This window comes from Schistocerca americana, chromosome 5 (assembly GCF_021461395.2).
Source record: "Schistocerca americana isolate TAMUIC-IGC-003095 chromosome 5, iqSchAmer2.1, whole genome shotgun sequence".
Taxonomy (NCBI): domain Eukaryota; kingdom Metazoa; phylum Arthropoda; class Insecta; order Orthoptera; family Acrididae; genus Schistocerca; species Schistocerca americana.
The window spans coordinates 437,510,302-437,526,008 of record NC_060123.1 but is presented as its reverse complement, the minus strand read 5'-3'; positions in this window follow the sequence as shown (position 1 = coordinate 437,526,008).

The window sequence follows — 15,707 nt, the reverse complement described above, 5'->3', positions numbered from 1 at the left end:
AACATTTCAAAGTTCTTGGGGAGCTTTAGAAGCTTTTAGCGAAGCGAACGCCCAGCTTCAGAAGCGAGGAGCATTGTACCCGCAAGAGGTATGAGCCATTCGCGTATCTGTCAATTATTTATTTACCTTGCGGATTCATAGGTACTAAGGATATCGTAGAAGCTTTTAATTCTCTGTGTACTTAGCGGAGAATTACTAGCAGATTGAAGAATGTCGAGGAGTGTGATGTGATTACAGAACCTGAAGTATATAACGTGAAACAGAATTTTGTGTCAATTTTTCATGGATATTCAAATATTAAGTGCTTGCTCTTTCAGGCAGACCTCTGTACTTACTTTTTGGCGTAGTTCATGCGCTTTCATCTTGTATTCTTAAACCAATTTCTTAGTTCCACAATGGCAAACGTGTCAAGCTCATTGTCCTTTTCACCCGTTTGCTTTTCCCATGACAACCTATGTGACGTCATGACTTTATGTTGAATTGGACGTAAGCCGACTGTTTAAGGTTAACCTGTGGTTGTCTTACCTACCACTGTAATCTGTCATGCATGTAAACTGTACTGTTATTCCAAATGCGTCGCGATTTACGTGGGTTTGATTTGGGTGGAACTTGAGACCACAGCTTAAACTGCCGTTGATAAACCTGTAACAATTATATTTTATTATGGTTTCTGACAAATATTAGTCTGTTTCTTTCTGCATTTCGCACGATTTCCCAGGGTGAGGGTAGGCAGGATCTTCAGAGCACAAGATAAATTTTTGTGAGTGAAACGAATTGTGATTATCATTATCATTTAATTCTTATAGTTATTTAGCTGTCTTTTCAATGTGGGAAGTTCGTCGAGGGTACGGTTAGCCATAACCAAAGTGCATTGCTCAAAAGGTCGCGAGTGAAACAAGTGGTAATGTTACTCACAATTTTTTAAATTACAAATATTTCGCCGTTTTTCGAATGAGACTCTTTGAGAAGCTGCGCTTATGAAGTCCATTGTTCCTAAGAGACTCAATTTGTTTTACCGGTCGATCACTCTAGTGGTACATTTTTTTTTTTTTTGTTTTTGCTGTGGTTCGTATTATTTGTTTAGCTGAATTGTATCGAATTTTTGGTATTTATTGGTGACAAATTTGTTTTCAGTTTTTGAGCTATTTATTTTCGTTTGTAGCTTGATTCCAGTTTTTGGTACTTTTTTCGGTTTATTCTAAAGGAATTTGTGTATATAATTTTTCGATTTAATTTGATCTTATGTGGGTGATGTTTTGTATCTCTGTCCTCGGTTTAGGAAGAGAGTTGATACGAAATATGATACCAACTGTCCATGTGTATGACTTTTTGTTTCTTTTCATCGGTTTATTCTGGAAAAATTCGTGTGTGTCATTCTTGCATAACGAGATTCGTGTGTGTGTGTGTGTGTGTGTGTGTGTGTGTGTGTGTGTGTGTCTGTGTTCGGGGGTAAGGAGAGTCTGGTATACACGCCGATACCATTTCTGTGTTTTTTTTTATATTTTTAGGTTTATCACGGAAAAGTTCCTATGCGATATTTATCGATTACGTACTTTTGTGGAGGTGTTTGATATCGGTGTCTTTCTTCGAGCTACAGGTCAAGTGAACAATTCGATTCCAATTTTGCCATTTTGCAATTTCCTCTTTGTTTGTTAGAGACGTTTATAGGGTATCTGATATCGCTGTCTGTTAAAGCTATATAGGTACAGCGTACACTGCGATTAATCTTGGTTTTTTTTATCTTTTCCTTTGCGATTGTGTGTTTGAGTTATTTTCCAGTTACGTTGTGTTTGAGGTGGTGTCTAGTACCACTGTCTCTGTTACATCTGTATAGGTCAAAGGGAATCATTTGAACGTAATTTTGTATTTACTGTATGTTTCAGTTCGGTTTATTCTAGAGAAATTCTGAAATGTTCTTAGGTTTAGTAATCTTTTTAGTACGTCCCCACCCAAAATCTCACATTCCCGCGAATGCCGTTATACTTTCATTTCATTTGCTGATTTTAATACTTCACATGTCTTTTTGTTTGTTAAGAACTGCATTATACAATAGACAACGGTATATTTTAACATAAACGATCGATTTCGATCTAGGATCTGACCACCATCCGGTCCAAAATCCGTCTCAGCTATCCGTCTGAGTAAATGGAATCGCAGTTATCAGATGTACATTGTTCCGTCATTGATACTATCTGTACATAGATAAAATTACTTCCATTTAACCTCGACAAAGTTTTTTACCGATATTGAATATATATAGATAATATCAATGATGGAGCTTTGTACATCTGCTAACTGCTATTCCTATTAAGAAAATACATAGGAGAGATGGTTTTTGGACCTGCTGATTTTCTGATTCTAGACCGAAATAGATCGTCTGTACTAAAATATGCCGTTACAGCTGTGTGCTGCATATGGCAGTTCTTAACATTTATTAAGGCTGTACAACACCACCTCCACAAAATGTTTTATGTTTGTTTTTGATTGTAAAGGTCTATATTGCGGTTGCCGTCATGAACAATGTCATCGGACACTTATAAAATGTTATCTGTGGTTGTCGTAGAATCTCATGTAAACTATCCACTTTACTCCAAATATGACGTCGTGGGTCAGAGAAGACGGACAGAATTGCAGCATGCTCTATTTCTTTCAATTGCTGAGATTCACAACGACAACGATGTTAGCGATCTTTATCGCTTGTCGATTACACATATACAGTGTCTGAGGTCATAACAGGGTCATGCTGCTGGAATTTTCTTCCGTCTGTGAAAAACAACACATTTTGGAAATTGGTGCCCACTGTGTGGTATCATACTGGGTTGACCTTTCACCGTAACAAAGGAGTATACCTCTGTTATTGGTTAAAGAAATTGAATTAAGTACTTGGAGTATGTTTAATTGGAAAAATTCTTTGTGACTTTAGTAGCTATTCGGGCGTTTGCATCCTTTCACAACACTGCCGTATATCTTACAGTAGTAAGAGATGATTATTTCGTCTTACATAGATTTACATTACTTAAAATTTTACTCCAGTGCTTGTTTCCCTATGATATCGACGTTCCTACAAAATGATGTGCTCTGTACCTTTTGAGGTTGCTATTATTGGGCCGGCTATTTAATGTTGGTCACAGGGTATGCTAACAATGCTATGTCACATAAACTGTCGAGGACCGTTGCCTAGCAATTACTTCCGTAGTCTCTCGAGTACTACAAGTGTCTATGCGAATTCGCTCTGTGATTTATTCAGTAAAAGAACCTTCAGCTTTGATTCAAGTGTTGTAGCGTTGAAGTTTGTATTTCAAGAACAACTAAGGAAACATTTGAAAGTCCTTGCGGAGTTTCAGAAGCTTTTAAGTAAGCGAACGCCCACCTTCAGAGGCGAGGTGCAAGGGGTATGAACTATTCACATAAATGTAACCTATTTATTTACCATGCAAAATCATCTGCAGTTAGAATATCGTACAAGAATTTAAATGAATGAGATAGTGGAGAAGTACTGGCAAGTTGAAGTTTTACGACGGACCGTGTTCTTATTTCTGAACGTGTTATTAGTACAGTGTAACATATGAAAGATCACTTTGTCTTAATTTTTATACATGTTCAAAAGTTAGAGACAAACCACTTAAGCGAGTTTTTGATGAAGTTCACGTACGTTACTCATACTTTCACAAATTAATTACTTAGTTTCACAATGAAAAGTGCGTCACCAATCTCCTTGCTTCTCAGTTGTACATACATGTCGTCTGTGATAATTGTACAGTAGTGCCGCTGGAACTTTCTTTCGTCTGTGAAGGTTTAAAGCACTGCTCGTTCACCATACCTATCGACGTTGCTAAACAGTGTAGAGTCCTGCAGTTACTGGCGTTGCTGTTTAATGTTGATCACAGGCTATGCTAACATCAGTGTTGCGTTACCTAAACCGTAGAGGACCGTTGCTAACAATTACTTCCGTATTTACTCGAGCACTTGAAATAACGATACGAATTCGTCGTGCGAGTTGTTGAATTAAAGGAGGTCCAGTTTTGATTCATATATTGTTCCGTTACACTTTTTGTTTCGAGTTAAAGTAAGGAAACAGTTTGAAGTTCTTGAGGACTTCTAGAAACTTTGAACGAAGCGAGGTGCAATGTAAAAAAAAAGGCAGTTCCATCACCAAATCTCTTATATTCTACCTTCTGTGAAGTAGAAGACAACTCGTAAACAAGTCGCAGGTGCGTTCAATCATAATGAGTTGACAGGGCCCCATAGAAAAAGTATTTTCTCTTTCTGTTACTCAAGGAAATTAAATGAATATCGTGGAGCATCGTTAAATTTTAATTACGTTGGGAGATGATACGCTGAACTGGTGTTTTCTTCATTCAGATATTCCTGGGAAAATTTCAACGCAAATATGGTCGTTGTTTGTTTCACATGGTGCTGAACAGTGCTTCTAGATTTAGAGTTGAACTTAGGTTGTTGATGACTCTGCCACAAAGAAAGAAAGGTGCAGCCCTTTGAGAATATACTAAAACAACGGATAGTTGTACAAATCGTAATCCCGTCAGACACTGCGGAGAGATTAGGGATTTAAACCACCACACTGGTTCATACATTATTAACCAGTAACTTCACATCACCAACAAGATGTTCCTTTTAGTACACAGTAATTAAATTACCGTTCCTGCCCTACGGTGCCATATTGAACGAACGTAGGGTAGTAACCAAACCGCAGCATAATGTCTGGCGAAATGCTAAGTTCAAATAACTTAACTTGGTGTATATCTGAATCAAGTGTAGCGTTACACTGTCTTGCTAATAGTACAGACTGTCTAATAGTGATAGCTTTAAATAACTGCTACCAAAGCAAAATTATATGTTGCAGAATAAATGTACCACATAACGATGACCCTTTTGGCTGTCATCTAAGAGCTAGTGTTATTTTAGTTCATCTATTAGGAATTAGTAAAAAGGAATTAAGAAAATGAATTCCTGACCAGCCATAAATGGATAAATTTTTTCAAGTAAATCAATGATATTTAATCGGTCTGAATAGTATAGATCGTTTGTAACACTGAAAGCTCATATTATTACAAAAGCTAAGTTTAGAGACATGTCATCACGTCCCCAAGTTTTTCCTTGCGATACCCTAGTGAGACTTCATAATAAGATTTTCCCGTGGAAACGGTCTGGCCATATCTGAAATGCTGCCCGTTATCGTTGCAGCAATGTTCCGACGCATCAAGAAGTTTTTCTCCCGGTGTGTGGGAGGGGAGAAAGACGAAGGTCTGCGACTGGACAAGACCTTGGTCGCTGCTCGACGTACCTTTGAGGTGAGCCACGCCACGTTGCATTACTGATATCATAACAAGCAAAGAACTGAAGTTTTAGAGGTACTTCACTGTAAAATAGGTTGGTCAACAGATATTACAGACTGTCACGATTTACTGTAAATGACTCTGCGGCTTGCTACAAACATCCCATGTGACAATTCATTATGAATAATGCGTCTAAGACGGGAAACTCTACTAGAGTATTGACTACGACGATTGTGCACACACACACACACACACACATAATTCCAAAAATTATATTTAATACCATTTCGATACCTGGTAATGAAATTGACTGCGTTTCACTAGTTTAGTAGAATATTCTAAAGCACCAGCTAAAAAATTTGTTAAGTCTGAACAATATGGTGGGATCGTTGTCAGTTTTTGTGACCGGATGAAACATACAGCCACAGATGAAGGTCACTGGCGAATGGATAGATTTCTTCATCACTGGAGAGAAATGGAATTTGCTCGTCACTAAGCAACACATTAAAGCCTTCAACCTCGTCTCCAGAGATACACAAATCTTTTAAAATTTACTATATCTCGATTTCAAGTAAGTTAAATTGCTGTTATCCACTTAAATTTACTTCTGCCTTCTGATCAAAAGATAACGTGCACAGAAAATATGGCGTATAAGAATATTTACGCCACAGCCATTACAGATTTAACTGTGTTCTCACTAGACTATGAAGACATTACTTAGAAATGTATCCTATTCCGAGACTGGGTAACTTCAGTGTGTGAAAGTGATGTATATACAAGGTCGGACTTGGTCTGATGATTGGCCAGTCACACCTTTTCCAACAGTGGTATGTCTTTCTCACCTGCAGGATAATGGCACCTTGTCTCGACGGGTTGGTTGTTCACAGGCCTCCTTGGCTACATGATATGCTTGCTCTTTTCCCCAGATCTCACAGCCTCCTGCTTGTCCCCTCCATGTTAGTAGCATATTATATCCAAATTTCTGGCATTAGATGAGACGAAGTTGATAGTCTAGGCGAAAGCCGATGAAATGGTTGCAGCAACTCTACTGACGGCCATTAAAATTAACACTGACCAACCGGGAAGTTGTGTCTGCCATTAGTTGAGAGTGCCTGGACTATGATGCTTATACGGAGGTGCTTGAGAATGGAAAAGACCCTAATAAATTGTAGAGAATGATGCTGAAATGTCTTGTAAGAGCAGAGCTTCACATAATGTGCGTCCAAGAGAGGTGATTGGCTGATGACAACATGGCAAACCATCTGGTTGCTCTACGAGTTGCCTGCTAACTGGGATTAATATCTGATGCCAAAGGAAATGTATGCCAGACTTGGAAGCCTAATGTTGTTTTCAGAGGAGTCAGAGAATAGAGAAACTGGAACTGTCAGTAAAATCTGTCACAGTCCCACTTACATTCGTTTTCAGAGAAAGAACACAGAGGAACAGAGAATAGAAAGATCATGGCGATGCTGTACCTAAAATAATTCCTCTTTAGACCTTTGCCGTTCCAACTTCGCCCGTAGCAAACAATGTATACTCACTATCGCTATCTACAGTCCCATACATTCTTAATTAGTGTTACACTTCGAAACAGCTGCACATACTAAGAAGTAGCGCTATATCTGAATTATAAACGTGCTCTTTATGATAAAACTAATAAGTTCTTTTCCAACAGGAACGTCAATTTTCGCTTGACGTGTTCTTTGTCGAGCTGCTGCAGAAACGGCTGCAGGAAGAAGAAGAAATCCGTGCTGCTCCGGTGAGTGTAAATTAGATCTGTATATCTAACAATAGCGTTTGGTTTCAAATTGTATTTTTCGTTTCCTGTTCACATCATCACTGACTCACGCACGTGACACTGGTTAATGCTCTGCTTCCGGGTGTTTTGCCGAGTTGCTTCGATTTGTGAAAAATGCATCGATGACCGTGCCTGGGGTGCAGCGAGTTTTGCCGTTGTGTGCACTCGATCCCTGGACTCCATCTAGTCAGGGAATCTGAAAGACACGGCTAGATCGGTCGTTGAATTACTCTGCATACAACAGGAAGAACAACTCGGCATAACTCCCAGAAGTACTTCACTAACCAATCGCGCAAACAAAAAATTTGTACATCATAGGACATTAGTATTTGTTTAGTATTATTAGTTAGTCAAACATGGACTGAGTAGGGATGTTACTTGAATATAAAAATCGATCACTGTATAAATATTATCAATAAATGTAACTAGCAAAATTATTGATAAATGTAGCACTTCATAAAAAGCGGCCATATTAGAATCTAACACATGTTCTGTATTACTCCACATGTTGGATATCAGAAAACTAATAAGTTCTTTTCCAACAGGAGCGTCAGTTTACGCTTGACGCGTTTTTTGAGGAGCTCTTGCAGAGACGTTTGCAGTGAGAAGAGCCAAGACACACTGCTGCGGTGAGTGAAACTTCGATCTGTAGATTTTAGTTTCTAAGTGTCTTTCTAGTTTCACGGCCACAACGTAGCTCCTTTCAGAACGGTAACCTGCGTTTGCGCTATTTTTCCGACTCTGCAATTGTGCGTTTTTGATGTCATTGAAATTCTGTCAGCTTAGGTGCATAGACAAGGCTACAAAATGCAAAATTCTATTTTCGAACCGTAAATTTTGTTGTAGTGAACTGCGGGTGGTTATCACGATGCTTGCAATACTGTTTTTCTACAACAGTTTTGAATTTTGAGAGGATACGCACCCTTTTTCAACAGTGTTTTATTTCGCCCTACTATTGCTAGGTTCTACGTAATCTTAAAAATGAACGGTACAATATGCTTGCCTACCCTTTCACAGTGTGGAGGGAGTTTCAGAAAACATTTTTATCTCCTCCTGCCCATGACAGAGTTATCAGGTTTTCAGTACAGTTTCACCTTGATCATTTTACGCTGGTATTTTGGTTCTGTTCTGTTATATTGCATCAAGGTTTCCTTCTCTATTATATGATTACCCATGACGCCCTCGTAATTTCAATTCAAAATTTTGGGAAATATTCTTCTACTTGTGACAACCACTTGCCTTCATCATCAGAAGGAACTGTACTCAGGGAACAGGATAGAGGCAAACAGTCACTGCTGGTAGTTCTTACATTTAAATTCTTATTTATAATACTTAGCAATCTTGAACTGATGAATATGGGAGACAGAACCTTTCACTATACCCGTAGCTTGGACATAAAACAATTCATAAAATATGTTGTCATTGCACTCTTTTACTACAGTTGTGCCAATGGTTATAAACTAGTAACTCCATTTACTGTCTATTTTACAGTCTCAGCAATATCGATACAGAAATCGACACTATATTAGCCTCAGGTCCTACAAAAACTTTGCAGTTAGATTTGCTTTTCTTTACGTACATCAACCCACCATAATGTGATGACGTTTTTAATTCTGAAATTTAAATTTGTCGACAGGTGACTCCAGTTGCCTCCTTGCCAACCACGGAGACTCAACATTCCACACCACGCAGCTCTTCCTAGCCACCAAATCGTATGCTGCCTGTTGGGGGGCGCCGCCGTCAACTCAGCGCCTGGAGAAGAGTTTCTCCAGTGGCCTCCCCGCCAACCACGGAGGCTCAACACTCCACACCATGCAGCTGTTCACAGCCACCAAATGTCATGCTGCCTGCTGGGGGCGCCGTCGTCAACTCGGCGCGTGGAGAAGACCGTCTGGCTGCTAAACTGCTCGACCGCGATACCGTGGCCAATACCACCTGAAACCTAATTTGCCGATTCAATAAAACTTTGGCTTAATGGGATAATATCATCTCGTTATTTATTTTAGTTCTAGTGAGATGGCATTATGGTAACACATTGGCCTCGCGTTTGGATTGACAGTGGTACACGTCAATAATTCGTCCATCAACATCTACGGTTTCAGTGGTTTCTCTAAGTAGATTAAGGAAACCGCAAGGATGGTTCCCTCATAATACGACTCGTACGATTTCTCCACAATGCGAGCTCTGTTTGTTATTACCTCTTCTTCGATGGACGTTATTTCCGAATAATCTCTACATCTTTTCTTCATTGAATAAGAGATTCATTTGAGCAATGTTTTAAAAAAAAAACTATTGTGATATTGGTGCACCAATACAAGCATTTAGAACCCACAGAACATCCTTTCAAAATTTGGTAAGTAAATTGCTCTTGAAATTCTTTGAAACTAATGATAACGCTTAAAAGAGCAATGTGACTAAAAGATCTGTGTATCTAAGGATAACAAGTTAGTACCTGTCATCCCGACAGCTACTTATTAACTCAGTGCGCCACATGTAATATAACCCTACACTATGTAGAAACTAAACCATAATCAACATTTGACATCGTCAGTATACACATGTATCGGCACTCGGTTAGTTTGTTTTCATTAATGACCCCATACTCGTACCTGCAAAACTATATGGATGCAAAATAGAAGGTATGTTGTATAGCGTCCCTAGTGCCATATTACGAAAAGACTTTAAATTATTTATAAAGAAGACATTCATAATTTGTAAGAGATTTTTTTTTTATCATGTAGCCGTAAAATAATAATTTCTCTGTGTAGGTTTAGATTGCAAAGAAATAATTTATGACAGACTGATCTAAAGAGACGTCAAGATACGCTCTTTTGTTAATTTTTTAGTCGACTTCACTTCTTCTTTTGTCTTGAATGGGTCTAGAGGGACATCTTGCGAGTGCTGACAAATGTAAGCATATTTGTATGAGTTAAACATATAATATAACTATTTAATATTATTGTGCACTTTTAATTTGTAAGAGGTGATCCCGATTTCATGTCCGCCTTCCTTGCATTAACCTGCATTCAAGTAATTTACAGCTCAACAATCGCAGCGGCCGATGCAGCCAACGACGCCATTACGTGGCGATATTAACTTATGAAAAATTAGCGGAAGCGGATAACTCGCCCGCTATTAGCATAATATTAATTTTCCTCCACAGCCGCACGAAGTTGCAGAAATACTTAGCTTTAAGATTCTTATTTTCAGTAGCATAGCCGAGACCCAGAGCCAGGACTCTGACTACAATACAATGGTTAACGGAGGTAAGAAAAATACTCTCGCGCGTGTGTGGGCCGCAATTGTAATTAATAACTAAAGATCTTTTGCTTTAACGTCAACTGACTAGCCGAGGAAATTTATATGAAAAGTTTATTACATTGTTCAACTTAAATATCATTTTTATTAAGGCCCACCACGTAAGTCGGCAACAATCAAAAAATAATAACAACAATAATAATATATATATTAAATTACGACGGCCGACGGACGCGAGAGTTGACACATTTAGCAAAAATGGTTCAAATGGCTCTGAGCACTATGGGACTTAACTTCTGAGGTCATCAGTCCCCTAGAACATAGAACTACTTAAACCTAACTAACCTAAGGACATCACATACATCCGTGCCCGAGGCAGGATTCGAACCTGCGACCGTAGCGGTCGCGCGGTTCCAGACTGTAGCGCCTACAACCCCTCGGCCGGCCCAGCTGGCACACATTTATCAACTGGTCATAAAAGTAGCACTTGTAACTAGGAACATAAGTTAAAGCACAGTTAGTGTAACCTAACTGATGCTGTATTTCATTGTATTCTATTCGTATGAACAATAATTGGTTAGGAAAGTGATGCAACTACTAACAAATAAACGAAGCATTTGTGCTACGAACGCATGGCTCAGCCGTAAGACCTGCACACAATTCACAGAGCATGCATGACCATTACCGCTTACAGCGCGGACGTCGCTTCTTAGTACGTACCCTTTCCCCTGTGATTTCTAATACCTTACCTTTCACTTTGAGCACTGTAGTAGTCTCAGAGAAGAAAATTCTGTAGCAGGAGACTCATTTTTACTTTTTCTTTCCATTTCCCCGAAAGTAATGAGTTGGTGCACGTCTCACGGAAAATCAAATTTGGAGGGGGAATGAATATGCAATCGATCTGCGCAAGCTCAGTGAATAAGTGGATCAATGTTAATCACAAAGGAGATGCACGTTCGATATACTGACATTGAACCACATTCGTTTTCCCATATTTTAATTAAAATACATAGAACAACATACTTCAATCCATGATTCAAAAGAAAAAAAGATAAGAAACAAAAACATTGATCCACACAGTTGCTCCCATGACTTAATTAAAAAACATTGACCCACTTACTGAGTGTGCTCACACAGATCGATTGGGTAGCAATAGGAAGCACAGAAATATTTCACAACATTTTCTAATATATCATGAGTTGTGACGCTGTCCTTTGTTTGCAGATAGTAGCACAGTTTAAATAGCTACGACTGAAACAAGGAGCAAATAAATTTATCATCCCATTTTACGGCAATGTTTCGCCCGTTCTTCCGAAAGCATTACTTCGAAACACTTTGCCTGCCTGCTGGTCTCTCATTGATCCATGACTTCTTCTTTGGAATAAACAGCATATACAGTTTACACCAGTCACTGAGGCCAGGCCGTTCACATCCTTCGCATCCTAAACTCAAGTGTCACACAGAACGTCGCTGGTCAAAGCAATGGACAAAACGCGGTATCGAAAACATGTCTTCACTAACACAGCGCAATTTAAAACAGCAAAATCACTTAGATGGGAGCTGTACGCTCTAATTTGAACCTGGTAATGGTGAATTACTTTATTCTATCGCTCTTTGCCGTCTTATTGGCTGTAGCTGTACGGTACAGCGCTATAGATAACTTTCAGTTATTAACATCACATTTTTTACACTTATGTTAAAGTAGCCAGTTATTATTTAGAATTAAATCTCTACAGACTTACGCATTACGTAGTCATGGAAGCATCACCTTTTCTTTATTTGAGTGGTATTACGATTAACGTTCATTACATAAATTGAGAAAAATGAATGCCGCAGGAAAAAGCTTTCACAAGTAATTCGTAGTACACATAATGTTGTTAATCATTGTTTACTCTCGTTACTAAGATAATAATAATAAGATCAAAGATAATGTTTAAGCTCTGGCTGATTATGAGTGTAAGCAGAGCCACAGTCGAACATATACAGTCCCGACACTTCGCTTCTTTCCTGTTGCCCACTGCGATTGCAGCGCGCCAAACGGCCAGGAAATTATACTGTTGAGTTCACCGAGATTTTGTAAAAGTGAAAGTTATTCTTAACTCTTTATATTGGTCTGTAGAATGTTTTTACAAACAGGAGCGTCTGCACCGCAATAAACTGCAGTAACAAGAAGTAGATAGCACTATATTTGCAATTTTTTAGGTTTCTTATCAACCCTAGTAGGTGTGAATCTCTATGTCACAGAACAGTTTATTTACGGCATTCTTGTATCCGAAAGATACTTTCTTGAGAATGTCGTGTTCCTTAAGAACAGAAAAAGTGCAAGTAAACAGCAGCAGACCTGGCCTTTTGCAGAAAAGCGTCACATATTTGCTCAATAACTTACGTTTTCTTCGCCACACTTCCAGTCAAATCAGTAAATATGGAACAAAGGAAACCAGTATGGAATCCAATACCTACACTATTTTACGTAGCAGACAAGCTAACACAACTGCAGCTGGAGAAAAAAAAAACACACAGATGTGATAATGGAGGAAAAAATAGCAATAAACTATTTCCCAACACAGAAGAAACCAGTTCCACAATTGTTGCTGCATCTGAGCCACAAATGACAAGAATCATCAACACATCCGCGTTTGAAACGAAAGTAATTACATTTACAAAAGTATTTATGTGTTAAACAGTCGATGAAGTGTAATACTGCGCGAAACATTAGGTTCCATAAAAAAAAGTTGTGACACGTCAAGGAAAGTGTCTGGCATATTACGAACAGACAAAAAAATACTGTTCTCATGCACGAAATGTGTGTTTGTATGGTCTTTTTTTCAGTAGAGTAAGCAGCAATTATACACATAATCAAAAGTCTATCTGTATAATTATGTTGTAGCTGATGTCACTGAATCAAAGAGATTCGGTCGTCTTTACATTTATCTCATGATCATTCACGTCTTATAAAAATTTAGTAATTAATTGTCAGATGGTAACAATTTTCTCAGCAGTGAGTGACGTGAATGTATGTGTTAGACTGTGGCAGAGTGAAGCGTAAACTCATTATTTTCTGTTAACTAAACTTGTGGATTTAACAACGTTACCACGCCATCAGAATTTGCAACGCTCTATATGAACCCAATTCAAATTACAAGCGTGGCACAAACTGACACTACTGGCACGCCTAAGCAAAACAAACCATCGCTCCGCACAAGTATGTCATTCGCCACGCCAGTTCATCACAGCTCAAACCCGACGGGCGATATCGAAGTCTCCAGCTGAGCCAATTACTATGCTGTCGTATTACCTGCATCCTATCTTTTCTACGGCAAATCAATGTACTAGTCAAGCTAAGGCGAAAATTCTGAAGCTAAGCACAGCAAGGACTTTGATGACTGCTGCATGTCGACGGAAGTTTCTGTCCTGAAACAGCCCCTATTCTCTGCAGCTGACGCACTTTTTCCTTTCAGACCACTGTAGACAGATATCTCCCTTGCTTTTGTTTGTTTGAAAATAATGGGAGGCAGCTGATGAGAACCATGTGTCCCGCCGAAATTCATAGAGCAGGCCGTACAATTTTGCCATTCCCCTACTTATCGTTTCGCTCTACATGTTACCGAAAGGCTCTGTACGAATTATTTTGTTTCTGTATTCCTCGTACAACTCTTAACTACAGATTTTTGAGCCTTTTTTACATAATGTTGCTGTTTCCCCAACCATTTCGCCTTTTACCACCTTACTAACAAATAAAGAACTCCAGAAGCAGTAAACCAATTTAACTTTTCTAGTTTTCTATAATCGCTCAGTTTCAATATAAGATTCCGCATTGGATCAATTTCTTACAACCACGCAAAGCGTTGAGAACTTCGGAAGGAACCAAGGGATATTTTGCTGCATGCAAATTTTTAATACTTCTAGAATCGAAATTATACACGGGAACACCTTCAGTCGCCAAGTTAACTACAGACGATAGTTCATCTTCTAAAAGCAACTTATCTCAGGTCGCTGGAGCAATGAAAGTACAGACGATAGTTCATCTTCTAAAAGCAGCTTATCTCAGGTCGCTGGAGCAATGAAAGGTACTATTCGACTGAAAAAAGGGCAGGCCAATCTGGTTTTCAAGAAAACACGCATAACTGTAGGCCTACATCACTGACGTTATTTCGGCGTAGAATTGTGGGTCGTGTTTTATGATCAGTTGCTACGTCCATCTTGGTCATCAGGAAACTGTTCTGTAGAAATCAATATGCATTCCGCAAACATAGATGTAGGTCCAAGGGAGCTCTACAGGACCGTTACTGTTTACCGTGTACAGGATGTGACGGGTGTTAGTCCAAATATTTCTATTGGTGACTGTGAACGGTGTGCTGAAAGGCATTACATCAGTGCATAATAGTTTATAATAGTAAAAGCCAAAATCGCTCGATGTGAAGTAGTTTATTTCATCACCATACTCGACAATAAGTAGCTGTCATCCTGAGATTCTCAGATCGCCCAGAAATATAATTATACATGATTCAGTCGACGATCTGAAAAAAATGGTTCAAATGGCTCTGAGCACTATGGGACATAACTACTGTGGTCATCAGTCCCCTAGAACTTAGAACTACTTAAACCTAACTAACCTAAGGACATCACACACATCCATGCCCGAGGCAGGATTCGAACCTGCGACCGTAGCAGTCGCGCAGTTCCAGACTGCGCGCCTAGAACCGCTAGACCACCGCGGCCGGCTCGACGATCTGAGAACACGCTCAATTACAATAACAATTTCTCATTTGTTTGCAAAATACATAAATCAAACCGGCATCTAGCTTTATTATTATATCTGGAGAAATTTCGTAGTATATTGATGAGATGATGTGTAATTATGTTTCTGGGAGATCTGAGGATCTGAGGCTGACGGATAGGTACTCTCAAAAACTGGTTATGAAATAAACTATTTAAAATCAAGCGGTCTTAGCTTGCAATATTATAAATTACAATATCAGATCGCCCCAACAACATGTGTGAATTATATAATAATTATAGAAGGGATATTTAATAAGTAATGCAATACTTTCTTTCTGAAAACTGTTTTTCTATGCTTGATCCCAATACACCGTCGTATTCTTCCCTCTTTTGGTTACAAAATCATGGTGTTCCACATAATTTCATTCAGTATGGTGGCCTGATGCCACCTTATCGGACGGGCCTATATACACGCATGGTACGACAGCCGACGTCTTCCTGCATCAGTAACCTCCCCGTCATCCACATACCGCTTCACGCAGAGTGCCAGAGTGCATCCTACATTATGCCACACAGATGGAATTTGGAAGGTACAAGATCTGCGCTGGAGGGTGGATGAGAAGAAACAATGAAGTGTT